Consider the following 16737-nt stretch of genomic DNA (forward strand, 5'->3'; position numbering starts at 1 on the left):
TTCAGCGTCCTCCATAAAGACGTTTCTTAAGGATACTATTTCTGCATTTCATGCCGCGATAAAATGGCTGGTTGAAATTCCCAGACTCAGAAATTGTCACCCATTTTTCTATGATCTTCTACGGCAGTTACTCTAGAGTCTCACGTGATCTGAATGTGTGTGAACAGCTCCAGTTTTTTAGCTCAGAACACACTTGGTAAATTGGCCACATCCCTTTGCGGTGCTGTGTCATAAACTCTCTTAATGATGTCAATGTCACTGTTTTTGGAAAAACTGCAGAACTTTTGAATATCATCTTTGTAGTACGACATCCAAGGTCTTTCCATGAAATATCCTGAGTCCTAGGAGCACTAAAGGAGAAAAGCTTGTGCAGAACATTTTATAGTCGCACCACGCGGTCTACAAGGACATTTGTTGTTGTTCTACCATGCCGTGTGAAGAATCATAATAGGGCGAGGTACAACTTTTGCGAACTCCGATAAAGCTGAGCAAGACCTTAAATAGGACGATGTTGTTCCCTAGTCCGTTATGTTTGTCCCCAGAATGACAACGTGTGCAATCCAATAACCAGAAGGTCTTATTGCTACTCATACACGCCGTTGCCTTCGACCAGCGGGTGAATCAGTCAACGAATCTGATGTTGACCATCGACACTGGGAATTGTGATACTGTCAAAATAGTCATGGTGGAGTCAAAGCTGTATTTGGAAGGAAAGGAGTGTTTTGGTACTCCTTATTACGAACCGGATATATTTTTCTTTCAGAGTTTGAGTTGTGGCTTTCCGCCCGAGTATGATACTGGCAAATGACTAGAAAAATTGCATAATTATATGAGTGTATACCTCCGGTTGAAATATCGCAGTATAGCGTTGTCATTCCCGTGTTTTTCCTGTGCTTTTTGGATTATTTTTCCGACCAAACTTTGAAGCATGTTGTTCTCTCAAAGGCTTAACAGTTCACCCCCTGCTGTACCTTCGTTGCCTTCGTGCTTGATTGTCGGAGTGAAATGTGTATTTATTAACCGTGAGGCTACGTTTCGTGGAGGTGGAGCACTATCCTTTGTGTGGGCAATGGACATGATTGGCAATCCCGTGATGATGCATAAAGATTGGGTGCATGCACCTTTGAAACGCTTGTGAGGTATTCCCAAATCCGTAACAACCATGATGTTTAATATCCAGAAGATTTCTTGTTGGAGCAATTTGACAAACAATTCTTGTATCAGTGCCAGTGAATGATAATCTGAAAAAGTTTATGCATTTAAATTCATGTAATCTTTACATGACCTCCAATATCCCGACAATATTGATGAAAAGAGCCGTCGGTCAGCAGTGCGGCCCATATTTTAAAATGAGTAATTTACGTTGGGTGACTTTCAGCGTAAAGCAAAATAGTTTAAATCAACTTCGCTGGCTACGATATTGGGGGATTTTATTGCGTCCCTAGTCATATTCTCCTACGCCATTACCGTTCTATATTTCTCATATTTTATCCTTGCGTCCAGTTCTTGCATTCAGGATACGGGTGTTTCTTTCTCCTCCTGGACTTGTTGTTCACAGATTCCTGCTCATTTGAGAGGTTTTCCGTTTTCTCCGTTGTTTTTTTTTTTGTTTTCTGTGCCGCCTTTAAGATTTACTTCTCGTGTTGTCGCCACAGAATCATCTCCTTTGCCGCTTTCCAACTGTGTTCTAATTTTTCCAACTTGCTTAATATAGTCACTATTATAAAGTTTACCGCGTTTTAGTACTTCTCTAATTTTCACACCACTTCAATCAAGCTACAGAGCAATATGTCTACACTAATGGCATTCTTCAATGTGCTTCTTGCCCACCTTGACCTCACAGAATGGAACATCACGTGTTAGGGATTTCTGAGTATAGTGGTATGTTCAAGACAGACGACAACCTAACCTAACCGTAAAAAATTGTATCAGGAGGTAATTCGATTCGCAAGTCGACAGTTATATTCGTAAATATCGCTTTTCTCCTTTTGTAAAGATAGTGTTTCACGTTCACTAGAAAATTCAAAGCCGTCACTTCGGCGATACGCATACATGTGATACCTTCAGTACAATTAGATGGTATGTGAAATTCAGTTTTACCTGTTCCGCGATACTAGATTTGAGCCGCATAAAGAGTACAGATTGCATTGCTTTGGCCATATCATGGCATGGTCCTTAAAACTGATCCAGGCACCTCTTCAGCCAGCTTCTCGAGTCTACCGCTCAATCATGTTATAACATCGCTAGGAAGAGCCAAGACCATCACTGCGACGCATTCCTAAAATTCATGTTTTCTACATGGGAATATGACGCCATTGCTCGATATGCCTTTCCTCTGAATATTAAAGCCGAGTTCCCATATGGCTTGCAAATTAATGCCTCATCACTCAGTATCATTTATCTATTCAGAGTAGCGTTCTTCTATATACTGAATGTTTGTCGATACCTGCGACACGGCAGTCACCGCACCTTATGGCGCTTTGAACACCATACAGCATAATCTGCTGCTCCAATGAAAATATCTGGAGGATTTTGTCTTTATATATTTGTTTTCGAGATATGTGCTCACTTACTATATATAGTAAGCTATATAGCTATATAGAACACAGCTTGCTCCCAACTAATTTGTTGCAGTTGTCAAAAGAGAGACGAAGACAGCTACGATTTCTTACTAGGGCAGAGGCAAATTATCAGATGCTGCCTTACCTCTGCCCTGGGAGTGGATGGGGACTTAGGACTCCTCAAACCCTAAACAAAAATTGTCGCAGTTGGTTTAAGTGCTGATTCCTTCGACAAAGTGGTGGTGATAGTGATCTATGTTGCGCGATACCCTGCATCGGATTTCAGACCATTAAGGCCGCATAGATTATTATCATTTGATATCATCCACTCGTAGGTCCTTGTATATCAGAGTTGTTTCCTACTTTTAAGATGTCATATCAATTTGCTGACTGAACATCTTGTCTACTTTACCGTGAGACCTTTCCGCTTTACGTAAGGTCCTCTTTCTTTACTCGCCCTCACACTATCGATCAAGCCCTGAATCGAAACATATTAACATAGGACATATGCTGCTTTTGGAATCAAGAAGCACTTCGGAGTAAATTTTCTTTTCACCCTTCTTTTTTTTTCTAACTGTCTTTAATTCAGCGTTCGAGCTTTCCGTTGCTGAATTCTGCTGTTACTGCCAATAGTAGAGCTACCATTCATATGTTATCGACTCTTACATATGCAGTTTTTCTTGGCCGGTAAGCCTTTTTCTCCGCTGATATATTAAGGGCTTATTTTTTCGGTCCCTGCTTTACCGCATTTTCAATGTGGCCTTGAATGAAATGCATCATCCCAGAATCGTAAAAAAGCAGCACGTAAAAAAATCTATTTTATAATAGTACATCTAGTTTTATCTATCAATTATTTTCTCATTCTTACGTTAGTTTCGAGTTACAAGCTTAAGTCTTTTAATTATTATCATTATTTTCCAATTAATTCTAGGAAATTAGCAAAACAAATTAAATTATAGATAAATTTTGAGCCTTTTCTAATTTCCCTTTATTTGCTACCTAAATTTGTCTTGAATGTATGTAGAAGTTTGACTACTTTCATCGTCAAAGGCAAAATGACCCGTAGCTGGCCTAGGCCTGTTTAAACAAAGAACTACAAGCAACCTGGTCTTGGGTCCAATTCAATTACAAATTATCGCTCAGAGATTTCTTTAATAGTTCGCTATACCCCTTCTGATGTTCGGAATTTTATTTGCTAAGTCTTGTACAACTTTTGACCCAACTGTGTAATATATATAAAACAGCTTACAAATACCAAAAAAACAAAAAAAAAATCTTGAAAGAAGAGCAGGATAGACTTGATGGTAAACTAAATTGTTAAATGTTAAGCAAATCTCTACATTTTAAGAATTAGGCCCAAAATAAACAACATTGAAGTAGAGGAATTGCTGATTCGCAATGCCCTACTTCACAGATACCATAATTTAAGTATAGAAGGTGGTAACAGTATCTGAGACATTAATTAGTTTTGCAATCGATACCATGCAATTTCGAATTATCCTCCATCCTTCCACTACTATCATTTGCTCTTTTCCTAAGAGGAAGATATCCTTACCCCCAATCAATCACTTCTATTGCTTTTAAGTGTATTCAGTCTCAAATCATGGATAAATGCTTTCACAGATAGCTTTTAGTTTACTCATTGCACATTGGCTTTATACCTCAGAATGCTTAATCGATTTATTCTGAGTGTAATTATGCGGTGTTTCCAGCAATTAAATGTTTGAATTAATAAACAAATCTTAGCACTGATGAAGGGAACAAGTGCTACCAAATTTTAGCTGGAGGAGCTTTTAGCTCCATTTAAGCAAAAAACACTTATAAGGATATAATCTTTTAACATTTATTTAGTTTTTAAAGGTGCTCCCTTTGCTGCCCGAGCTCCAAAAATGGAATGATCGCCTCATTCAACACGGTCTCAGATTGAATCGAAACAAAACTGAATTTTTGACGACCAATCCCCACGAAACAGGCAAAATCACTGTCAGCATCTTGCGGTAATGGAGACGAAGATCTTGTATTGACGTGATCACGAGAATTCACTTACCAAGATTGGTCTGAACATCAAAGTCGAAACAATGGCGGCTTAATACGCTGGATGGGGATTTAAAAGTCTCGAGATTGCATCCAGATCAGGCATTTGATACAGCCAAATAACGAAACCGATGACGACGAGCCGACCCTGCTTGTGAATGGGACAAAGGCTGAAGAAAAAAAGGAAAACATTATTGTTATTCTGTTAAGGGAAGTCGCACTGCGTCCCTCTTTACTGGTCAAACAAGCCTATAACCGTTAGGACTATCAGTATATTCCCTTCTTCCAAATCTTTCAACATTGCATCTGGTATTAAGTACTTTCCTATGTGCCTCGAGCTACTTTGCGGACATTGTCCGAAAAAGTGCACAGAGGTTTCGATGCACAGAACCTGCAGGCAGTGTCCGCGGATATCCCTAGTTTCCCTTGGTGATAGTATAGCAGGCAGTGATCAGTGAGAATTCCCACTATGATTCGGAAATTCTTCTTAGAGAGGTTTGAAGAGTCCTTTGTGCGCTTGGGTTCGTAACCCAGTGGAGTTCCCTCAACTGTTCTCTTCATTTTTTAACGTCCCGTTTCCGATTTCACTGAAGGATTCTGGCCCATGTAAAAGGGTCCTAGCTTCCTTCTTGGCTAGTTCGTCCGCTGCATAATTGCCTTTCAACCAAACATGACCTACAACCCAGGGTATCCAGACCTTATTGCGTGAGCCCAGCGTATTCAATCTCTCACGACATTCCCATATGAGCTTAGAACTCACCTGGTTGGACCTTGGCCGCCTTTGACATCATGTATTTCGTCTTGCCTTCATTAATATGTCCAGATAGCTGAATGGTTAGAACACAAGGCGTACGTAAGGTTGCCTTTCAAATCTCATTGGTGGCAGTGGAATTTGTATCGTGATTTGACACCAGATACCAGCCTACTCAGCTGTGAATGAGAACCTGGGTCAAATCAGGGTAATAATCTCGGGCGAGCGCAATGCTGATCACATTGCCTCCTACAGGGTACTTTAACCGTGTAGTGTACTGTTACGGTCTTGAATGAAGTGCCGTAACACACTTCAAGGCCCTGATCCAATTGGATTGTTGCGCCAGCGATTTTTCAATAATATGCAGCCCAATATCTCGGGTCAGTCATCGCCTACTCGATCTAGAGGAAACAGTTTGTATATTGTGGGCTGTTCTTCCCATGATGTCACTATTGTCAGTATAGGCCAGCAGTTAGGTGACCTGAAGATTATAGTGTGTTGTTCATTTACATCATCATCGCGGACCACTTTTTCCAAGGCCAAGCTAGAGAAGTTGCACGATAGACCGTTGTTGATTGTGAAAGCTCTCGAGAGTGACCCTACTGCCTTTATGTGGCTTCGTTATTGATAAGATTCAGCTTATTCGTATTAATTTTGACGACATATCGAATCTCCTCACGACTGTATAGAATTCCACGCTGGCTATATTATCATAGACGGCCCTGAAGTCGATGAAAAGCGTAATTGATGACTATATTCTAACAGTTTTTTCATCGACTGCCGCAGAAGAAAATTTGATTTGTTGCTGACTTGCTAGAGTGAAGCTTCTTTGGTATGGGCCGGAGGTATTTGGAGCCTATAATGTATTTCTTCGCTTCTCGGTTGAACGGAGTTTGTGGTAAATCTCTACGCGAGTCCGTGTTTTTTGACGTTACTGCATTGCCCAATATTTAGCATTCTTTCGATCCTTTCCTGGCTTACAATCATCATCGAACGAGTCGTTTTTTTTTATGACGACAAATATGTTTGTGGCTGTACTAATGATAACGTTCCTTAAACGGTTGTGAAGATCATTCATCGATGCTTCATCTTCTGCATATCTACTAGCATCAGTTATTGCAGCTTACTTTCATGCAAGCTATGGACCTTAATACGCTAAAATCACCAAATATGATTTCCATATATTACCTGGGGCAGGCACCGCAGGTCGTTTCATTGCCTTGTAGAAGGTATCCTTCTCCGACATTGCAGTCTCCTCTGTTGGGGCCTGACGGGGTTGTATTTTAAAATGTGGGTGGTAAGCGCAGGGTATATAGCCATCCGTTTATATTTTAAAAGTCGGTAAGAGTAGGTTTCATTTATTGACTGTTTATGAAACCTGTCAGTCAGTCAGTCCCACTGTAGTACTTTTGGAGATTAAAGGAGACACATCTGTCCAAGGCGTATATTTCCGCCTGAAATATACTTCTATGCTTACCCAGTAGCTCCAAGTACATTATCCTTGGACCAATGACACCAGCACCCGCTCTCTCTGCTGTGAGGGATTCGTCAGTGTACCAAGAAATCAGTTGTTGGTTTAAGCCATATGTCACAGCCACGTTTTCCCAGTTTGCCTTGTTACTCCAACGTATTTCAAACTTATCGAAGTGTCATGTTATCCCTTGGTATCAATAATTCGAGGTACCGCCTAGAGAGAATATCAATCATCCTTTGGTTTAGGCAACTCCCCACTCACTGATACTCCCGGCCATCCTAAAGATTTCCCTTCTTGCCTGCATCTGTATGTGCAGATGGAGGGGGATTAATTCTAGACGGACCTGCTGGGATGTCGTTGGGCATGTGTTCATTGCCCCACTGATATACACACAAGCCAGTCTCTGGAGTTTGTGGGACTCTCTGGCTTGTGTGCCGAGTTCAGTTCTTTCTCTCCAAATTACCACCCCATAAGTAATCATTGTCCTTACTATTGCAGCATATATCCATAGTAGTATCTTCGGGATGGAACCCCATTTTTTCCGGCTATGGACTTACTTGTGTGCTCCTTCGATGATGTAGGGGATTACGCATTAGAACGTTAGTTCTAATATAGTTGTTTATGACATTCTCCGCTGTTTTGAGTACGAACGGTGTTAGGCAAATCGATCTGAAAGATATAGGGCGAAAAGGATTTTTTACCCACTTGCTCTTGGTATATACCGTCATCCCATCATTCGGAAATTTCCTTATTTTTTGTGGATGCGTCTACGAAGGTTCCCGCTTTTTTTACTGCGTACATGCCCTATCTAGCTCCATTTTCTAGTAACCACTTTCCCAGTTTCTGGGTTGCTGAATCTATTGCAGTGCACGAGGTTAGACGATTAAGAAATGAGACTGATTTTATTGGCGCGCTTGTGGTAAACCTGCAACTTTAAAATTCCCTTCCCCTTCCCCGGCATCCTTCCCCCTTGCATTGATATATTCACCATCGCTCTAGCTTGTTTAGTTCGCCTGGTCTGTCGTGTTGAGTAGACGTGTGTTGGTGGTGCTCGTCAGGAAAATGGAGAAACGAACGCGATAAAATGTTGCGCCAGATTGGGCGAAACAGCTTTGGAAACGATATGATATATCACCCTGTGACTTTTTTCTTCCCTGGAACAAAATCGGTGGTCAAAGGAACCCATTTTAAATCAATTACGGACATCCAAGCGGCCGTGACGAGGGTACACGCGGACACCCCACTCGAAGCGTTCCAGAAATGTTACGAAGAGTGGAAAACGCGCTGGATCGCTGTATAGCTGCCCAAGGAGACTACTTTGAAGGGGATGGCAGAGTTGTAGAATAATTTTTAAATATAAGGTTTTTATTGAATCAGTCTCATTACTTAATTGTCTAACCTCGTATATTTCATATCATGTCGGGACTTATGAATTTTAGCTAGACATTTCTATCCGTTTAACCGCCGCCTATAATGGGGCTTTCCTTAACTCATGATAGTCTCGGGTGTTTGTTTCATTGTGATGGCCTTGATGGATGCTTCCTACTTGTATGTATTCGAAGATTAAAAATAAAATAAAAACCATGCAAGCCTCTTTAATAAAAAACAATCTTTTTATTCAAAATCGAGCAAACAAAACGTTCTAGAAAACAACAATGGATTAATTATATTTTAAAATGCCAACTTATATGTAGCGAGAAACGTGTGCTAAATTCGACAAATCAATTCCTACATTGAAACGTGGTTTACTAATCGCATGACGAGGAATAGTCGAAAAAGTAGAGCATGTATGAGGTCCCACGAACTTGAAAAGTTTGTAATTGAGCTAAAGAAAAAAAAATCAAGAATTATTTTATTTATAGTCTGTTACCATTATTCAGTTAAATAGTTAACTATTGTATTGAGAGCCACTTGCAACAGAGTTTATTTGCAAAGTTCCCATCATCCCAGTAAAATTATGCTGCGAAAAGTTATCTGAAGATAAACATGAACGCGGATCTTATTCTGTAACATTTCATATTGAAGAAATATGTGTTAGTCCAACCCGTGCATCATGCGTGGACAACCATTATAGTCATGGCAAATATCTCCACTTCCACGTACTCAATATGCATAATTCTGATAAACATTGATTTGATTATACCATAGATTCCGATGGGACAAAAATCCAGATACCATAGCCAACCTGCTAGGCGAGGTGATTATTCTGCAGAGAAAAGCTGGTATAGCAAATTCGTTTGCACATTCCGAAAGCACATCACGCTCCCACATACTTGTACCCATACGTTGTAATTACCGTCTGATACACATATGAACAAGATCAGATCCAACATTTCTGAATTACAAGAAGACACACGCCACAATGTTTCACATATTAGACCGTACACCGTATAAAGATGTAATATCAAGTAACGGAACTTTCATTCTTAAGATGCTCGCCTTTGCTCGCTGTAAGGAGATCAAGTAGACCTGCTTTAAAAGGGTGCCGGCATCATCTCAACAAATGGATAATTCTGGTAAAATGCTTGACTATCTTCAGAACTCTTCTGGGCCGACCGTATGATGGTTTTCTTCGTCGCGCACGTGTTAAGCATAATGCCAAAGAAAGCTTAAATGACCAGTAGTTCAGGCCGTAAAATATTTTCGCAATAAATTAGAACATTTTTAGATTGACGGAAACTAAATAGTGGAAGAATGCCTCGTAAAGGGAGAATGTGATAATACGATAATAGGTAGTTGTAAGCAGTCAAAAGCAAAAAGACAATTACAGTCAATCGATTCAATAATGAAACCCTGGAAAATAATAATTGTAGGAACAATTACGTGATTCTCTTAAGAACCAGGAACCCTTTAAAGATACTTCCGAAATTATCTGTGTCCGAATTATGTGCTCATCTTATAATAATACTTAAGAAGATAGGCAAGTGCAGAAGTAAAATCGATTCAAACAAATAAAAATTATGAACACATTTCTCCTATTATTTCCTTCGAAAGTAAAAAAGATGTTGCAAGTAAATATTTGTTCCAATGAGCAGATATGATTTACAAAGCCGTTTTTCGTCTATCTAAATATTGCTCCATCTGAACCCCACATACGAGCTTCACACATCTACTTTTTTCCTAACTCAGAACTCTGATTGAGCGTTTTAAAATTCGAGTAATTTAATCAGATTCGATACATCAAGTCAAAAATGAAAATGTTTTGATTCATTTTCTTAATTGGTTACGGCAGTTTTTAAATTAACTTCAAATCAGTTTTTGTCCCATTGATTGTTGTAGTTAACTTTTTTTTGAATTAGTCATTTCTAGAGCAAGCACCCTTTTTGTACTGTGCGGGTGCGTGCCGAACGGTTTTGTAATTTATTTAGTTGAGTTAATATTTTGGGTATGGTTAAAATATGGTAGAGTTACCATTTGCATGTGGGCTTATTACCATTTACTTCTATTTTCGTAATTGGGTATCTCTAATTTCTTCGCGCGACGACGCGATGGCTGAGTTGCTGGAGTATTAGAATTTTGACTTTTGCTGCCCCGTATTATCTCGATACCTTGAGCTTATCACTCGCATAGCACTGAGTGAAAGGAAAAATAACAGTGAGTATGAAGATACTGTGTACACTCTTAAAAGGACTAATCAGCAGACACACCATGTGCACTAGAACAGATTCAAATTTGAAAAGCATTTTTATATTAATCACCAACCAGATTAACGTCGTCTCCACCCCTCTTAATCCTACCGGCTCTACTCAGAAACCTGTTCATTTGCATAGTCTATAGTCTAGTCGTGCAATCTAAAAATGCCAATTAGTATAAAATTTATCATTATCCACTTATAAGTATGAAAAAATGAAAAAATATCTATTTCCTTTCGTCTATCATAAAACTTATTTTTGGTAACCCAACGCCTTGAATATACCGCGCGCCAACAAGAAAAAGTCTAAACGAAAAATTAGTACATAAATTTTATCTTGAAGATCTAAAGATAGTTCGCTCGTTTTTAATTGGAATCAGATTTGATTGTGGATTTTTTCCTTTTAGTGGCTCTAAAAATTGATGAACATGGTGTTTGATATATAATGATAACTCATTAATAGACTATCAAATTTCGGGTTTTCGATGAAATTAGGACAATTTTTGTTAAATTTACGTAATTTTTGGCAACAGACCTTTTATAGAAAGAATTCAAAATTAAAAAACCAAAAGGTGTTATCCAATTTTTTTTTACTTTGATAATTAATACCATTTTATCTTTAATATCCACAACACAATCACGATAATCACTTTCAAAAATGAATCTAATGCAACTTTGGATTTGATACATATCTGAATAACACACGCTACCTCATCTCAAATTGGCAGCAAAAAGTGCAAAATTTTAATTTAAAAAATTATTTTAATAATCTCTCGAAAGAGATTTTATCGTATTCAATGCATGGATAAGCCGATTACGGGTTTTCAGTCACCCGGCTGCTGTCTTACTGCTTGCAATCATATTCGAAGTTTGACATATGTTCTTACCGCTGCTAGTGTGGATGCCTGCAGAATTACGGAGCACATAATTTTGTTCAAGTTCAAAGTTATACATATATTTGTCAAAATAACTCCTCAATGGCTTAGATTTCTTGATTTGAAGCATTTCTTCAATACTCATGAAATGTATGAGTTGATTATTTGATTCTTCGCGATAAAGTTTCATTTCAGGTTACTCGCTTAAGTTTTTTGATTTCATATTATTCCTGAATCTGCCGAATTATTGACTAAGGGTTTCGATCCTAGGAATTTAATGTTTTTCATTGAGAAAGATTCGTTTTTAGTATCCTCAAAAACCTGCTCCGTTGTTGCCTTGACTTCAACGTTTCCTGGAATGGAAGGATCGAAACTAAATGATGCTTTTGGTGTGACTATTAATGAATGACCTGTTTTAGATGATAATTTTGTAGTATCTGCGGTTTTGAGACATGTGAAACATATCGTTCGGCTGATCCGGTGACAAGCTGAGGCATGGTTCTAATGCCGCAATTCTTCTTTTTCAACATCGCCTAGTTCCTCCTATGAATTCCTTCCAATTTGCGAATTCCCAACCCGGCATCTTACACTTACATTAAAGATTTAAGATTTATTTTTAAAATGATCACTTTGATTTTGTTTACAAAGCCCTACCACCTTGTGTTTCCTTGAGACCATTTCTATTTAAACATTTGAAATTCAAACAGAGGAATTTCATAATATTCCGAAATGATCATTGATCTACTTCACATAGACTTGCTCATGTTATATAGTATTAAATGAAATCCGAACGCTTTTTTCCCACTAAAGCGAAACATTGAACATGCGAAGGCTAACATTTGGCCGGATCGCCGTCCAGTTGGAAATCCGTTTGAGAACAACAGCTGATAGGAGTGTAGTTTCAATAGAGTCGGTTTCTAATATTCTAGGGCCCGGTTCAAATTTCACTGGTGGCATCGTGATTTGCCGTTGAATACCAGTTGACTTAGCTGTGAATGAGTACCTGAGTCAAATCAGGGTAATCTCGAGCGAGCGCAATGCTGACCACATTGCCTCCTATAGGGTACTATAATCCTATAGTGTACCGTTACAGTCTTGAATGAAGTGTTCCAACACACTTTAAGGCCCTGATCCAATATTGGTTGTTGCGCCAACGATTATTATTATTATTAAATCTGGTCAAATAGCGCTGGCCATATAGACACAATCAAGATAGGAAATTGCAGTGACCGCCGATTTACGACGGGAGCAGAATCGCATTCGCCTTTTTCTGAATTAACTTGCTCAAATAATGCATTCCGTAATGTGCAATTACCCTCAATTTCGCCGCAGATTGCACATTATTGAATCCATTCGACCGAATTGATATTGACAGAGGGGAATGATTTGCCGCATCCGTAAGTGCACGCGCATGTTGCTGCAACATGAACTCTCGGGATTCAATCGAATTCAAGGCGAGCGTAGCGGCATGGAGACCGGTTCGTGGGTGGATAGCTGATCAACGGCGGTGGGATTGAAAATTTGTTCACCAGCGAAACGGTGGATGACAGGAGTCTTCCAAGATTTAGGATTGAATCATATTTTCTCCTAGTAAATGGAAGTTGTTTCGAAAGCGTCATGATAAATCGAATGAATTTTTGAGAAAAAAGAAGTGAATACCGGGATTTGAAAATGTCGTTGTTTTTTCTGGAGCCGTTTGGAGTGGAGTTGTTCAATCGCTTACGGTTAAAGTGGTGTCTTTATCTTCCGAATTTCAGCTTGGTGCATTGCTTGGTTACCAGTTGGATCCCAGTAGATTTTTTTGTTAAGAAGAAAGTTGGAAAACGCTGGGATTCTGAAAGGAAGTTTTCGAGCAAAGGGATGGATATCGTGGAAGGGGAAATTAGTTTCATGAGTTAGCGATGCATAGTTTTCGATGTTGTGACGACAGGCGATCTTTCCTACTTTATAATTACCAATATGTGTAAAACGACGTTAACCAAGTTTTAAGAAATTTGTGCATGGGTGCGAGGCGGCAGGATGAAAAGCGATAGTCTGCTTTGCTGCCGCTGATGTGAATTTCCTCGGTTTCTCGCTGGAACAATCTTGTTCGAGTTTCGAGCTGCGGAAGACCTTCCTCACATACAGAGAACATCGCATTTGTAGCCTCCAAGAATTTCTGGTCGGAGTGGGTGCGAAACATTTTCCCGTTCGCGTGTGGATCATTGGGAGAAAACAAGGAAAAGAAAAAAAAGTATTTCGGTATATTTGTACCTTAAATTCAGTACGTTCTTATATTTCCGTATACATATATTTTCTTTCTTTCTTTTTAAGACAAGTAATTTTCTTCCTAAAATAAACAAGAGATACACGTCACGCCGAGCTCGGAGTGTGAAAAAATGATTATACTGAATTTGGAATATTAGATAACATGAATTCAAGTTAAATTTTTTTTAATTAGAGGACTTCCTCCCTTTCCCCTCTTCCTTGACCCCACAAAACCTTAATAGGGTCATCCTCTAAATAATGGCCTATGGATGGGGTGGGAGGGAATATCAGAGACCGCGCCTATGAGGCAGAAGAAGCAATGATCGACTTCACACACGCGGTCGAGTGGTTTTTTTTATTTTCCAGGCTTAGCTCGCATCAGTATAGATACGTTAATTTTGTACCAATAACACATGAGAAATCCAAGCGCTCAAGGACCCCCCCTTCATACCCGAGCCTGGCTAGCACAGAGGCGTGCAAGAATGTATCAATCGAGCACTTTGGTGGACCTTCAGTATTTGTAGGCGGATCTTGATGGTCAATTTCGCCAACTTTTTAGATTTCTGGAATAGTTCTTCCCCCTAGGTCGTCTTCGGCCATTCAGGCTGATCGTTTGATCATCCTATTCAACTTAAGTTCATTACAAAATTACAACATTTAGACTGTCAATAATAGCAGAATCTATTTCAATTTACAAAAACTTTCCACTCGAAACGTGTTACCAAAGGGCCAAAGCTCTTACCGTAGAAGACAATGATATTGCCAGTCTTCATGTATTTTTCGGAGACTGTTTCTTAGCAAGAAAAATTGCAAGCTCTTAGCCGGGCTCGGATGAAGAATCCTACGAAGAACTTTTTGCCCCCTACAAGAGGGGAGACTAACTAAATAACGACGGACTCTATGAGCGATACAGCGACCGTCTGGCTATGGGTAAAATCCGGTTGAATAGGTGGCAGTAGACGGGTCACTTAATCTGTATGGGTAAGGATGATCTAGCCCGCAAAGTCTATAAGTGCAATATTTGTGGTAGCAGTCTCTACCTAAGATGAAGCGATGACGTAGGCCAATACCCCAGGCAGCTTTTAGGTAGGTCTGGACTTCCTTGTTAAGCTAGGTCTAAACCGTATAACAGTTGTTGCTCCTTTGATAATGATGATGGAACTATTTCTAAGTATCTTAGACTAGTTCAAATTTTCTCTAAGCAAGTGATATCCCTAAAAGTATTTTAAGCCATTTCACGTCTTTAGATTGAGGAATGCATATGGCATTTTTGTTTAACTGAATGTTGTTTTTACTAATAATAAGATCGAAGGTAGGAACCATTTTAGGAAGGAATTCGGGGAATCTATAACGATAATTCTTTCCGCGTTAACTGTGAGTTTTCTTGAAAAAGCCTCGATAATGCTGATCAAAAAGTGAGTTCCTCTCAACATCATTCTCTGCCCAACTAGCGACTAATAATCAGATAGGTGGCTCGTGCAGGATTGACCTACCTAGTTTCTTAACCGCACTTCAAATGGAATAATCCGTAGATGGAAAAAGCGTAAGATCTTTAATGAGGCATTTTCTCTTTTTCGTTTTTTAATACTTTTTGTAACTCTTTCTTAGCTGCTGTTTGCTTCTTTTTCGAATTTGGTGATCTAAATTGGTCGGTTATTTTCGACGTTTAGAGGAAACAATTTGAAAGAACTGAAACTATACATCAGGAGTTCGAGTTTTGATTTTAGGGACAAATTTGTTTGTAAGCGCGAGAATATATACATACATATTTCTGACCCTCAAGCCACTTCGCCTGCTTTGTCGTCACCATAGAAGGGATGATACAAATGGGTTGAGGTTTGAGGACTTTAAGAAAATCGGCGAATGATCGAAGCTTACACCAAACCAGGATTGTGCAGATAGTTAGTTTCTTTTCCTTCTCCTCGGTTGGCCAAAGTCAATAAAGTCAGGCATTTGACGACAATCAGTAAACTGGTAGGTTGAATAACCGCCACGCCGAATGTATAGCTCATCATATGGCAGCCCGGAAGGTTTTGTTCCTAGCGGGATCGGTCTCGGGCCCAAGTGCATGCATTTGGCAGTAAGCGTGTTGAAGAAGCTTTCAAACTGCTTCGCAGAGGTGGCAAACCTTGAAGGGCAATATATGACTTAAATTATGATGAAATCACCCAATTTTGATGAAAATATAGATGTGGCTTACATATAGTCCGTAGTGAAATATTTTATCAAATAGTTCTTGTATGCTCAACCTGCCTGTTGGCCACGGCGAGTCTTTGATTTTGGTTTGTAAATCCGTGTCCGAAGAGGACCTTAAGCAGGCAAGTGTTCACGTTAAACCCCCACCGCAGTTCCTACATTTCTTCGTAGGGGGGTTCTCTCTGTCCAATGGCTATTTAGAGGGCATATATGCATACACACTATATGGTTCATAGATATGTATATATTATACGAATGTTCTTCAATAAGTCCTTAAGAAAAGATCTAAATCTAAAGAGCCTTTAGATATTTTTCTGTTTTGCGAGATAATCTTCTTTCGGCTACTTTTTTAAGCCGTCTAAGAAGTACGATTTTCGAAGGTCTGTTTGGGCAATGACCTCCTCATTGATCGTTAAGCGTCATCCAGCACGCTCTGTGAAGTTTCCTTGGTCGCGAAAATGGGCATCCTTTCCTTTGTTAGTTTCACAGAGACCCCCATAACGAAAATGAGCAGTCCATGTTTCGTCTCATTATCCAAGGTTTCTACAACCCATGTCTTTAACATAGCGGGTGCTGAGGTTAGCTATGGAGTGTTCTGTGGTCGACGGCCGCTGCCTTCTGACTCCAAGTAGGCAGTTCGTCGTCACTTTTTCTCTTAGTTTGTTCGGCTGCAGCATAGAAGTCGTAAATGAACTGAAGGTGTCTAAGTTATCGAAAGTTCGCATATTCAATATTAACCTGGGCCACACAACTCTGAACGTATTTTATTCCACTTTCAACAGATGTAATCTTAATTTAAAGCATAGCAACCAGGCCACACGTTTTGAATCAATACTCTGAATTTTGAAAGCAGTCTTATCAATACTAACTATCCTGATGCCTTGGCTTCCCTTCACTACGACCTTTACAACGTCGAAGATCGGGAAATACATGTACTTTCGACAAGCTTAGCATGGGCATGATAGATA

The 16737-nt window shown here is 39.5% G+C and overlaps 1 protein-coding gene and 1 long non-coding RNA gene across 4 annotated transcripts in view; one reads left to right on the forward strand and one right to left on the reverse strand.

Annotated features, from left to right (window-relative positions):
• The window catches only part of LOC119649167 (transcription factor AP-2-epsilon), a 361599-nt gene that overhangs the window by 205790 nt on the left and 139072 nt on the right, over positions 1 to 16737 (forward strand). The gene's annotated exons all lie outside the window — the stretch shown is intronic.
• LOC119649170 lies at positions 8412 to 10457 on the reverse strand. Its single transcript, XR_005249098.1, has 2 exons — positions 10254 to 10457; positions 8412 to 8645 (listed from the first exon to the last, which is right to left on the reverse strand). It is a non-coding gene; the product is annotated as an uncharacterized LOC119649170 (long non-coding RNA).

This window comes from Hermetia illucens, chromosome 2 (genome assembly GCF_905115235.1).
Source record: "Hermetia illucens chromosome 2, iHerIll2.2.curated.20191125, whole genome shotgun sequence".
Lineage (NCBI taxonomy): Eukaryota > Metazoa > Arthropoda > Insecta > Diptera > Stratiomyidae > Hermetia > Hermetia illucens.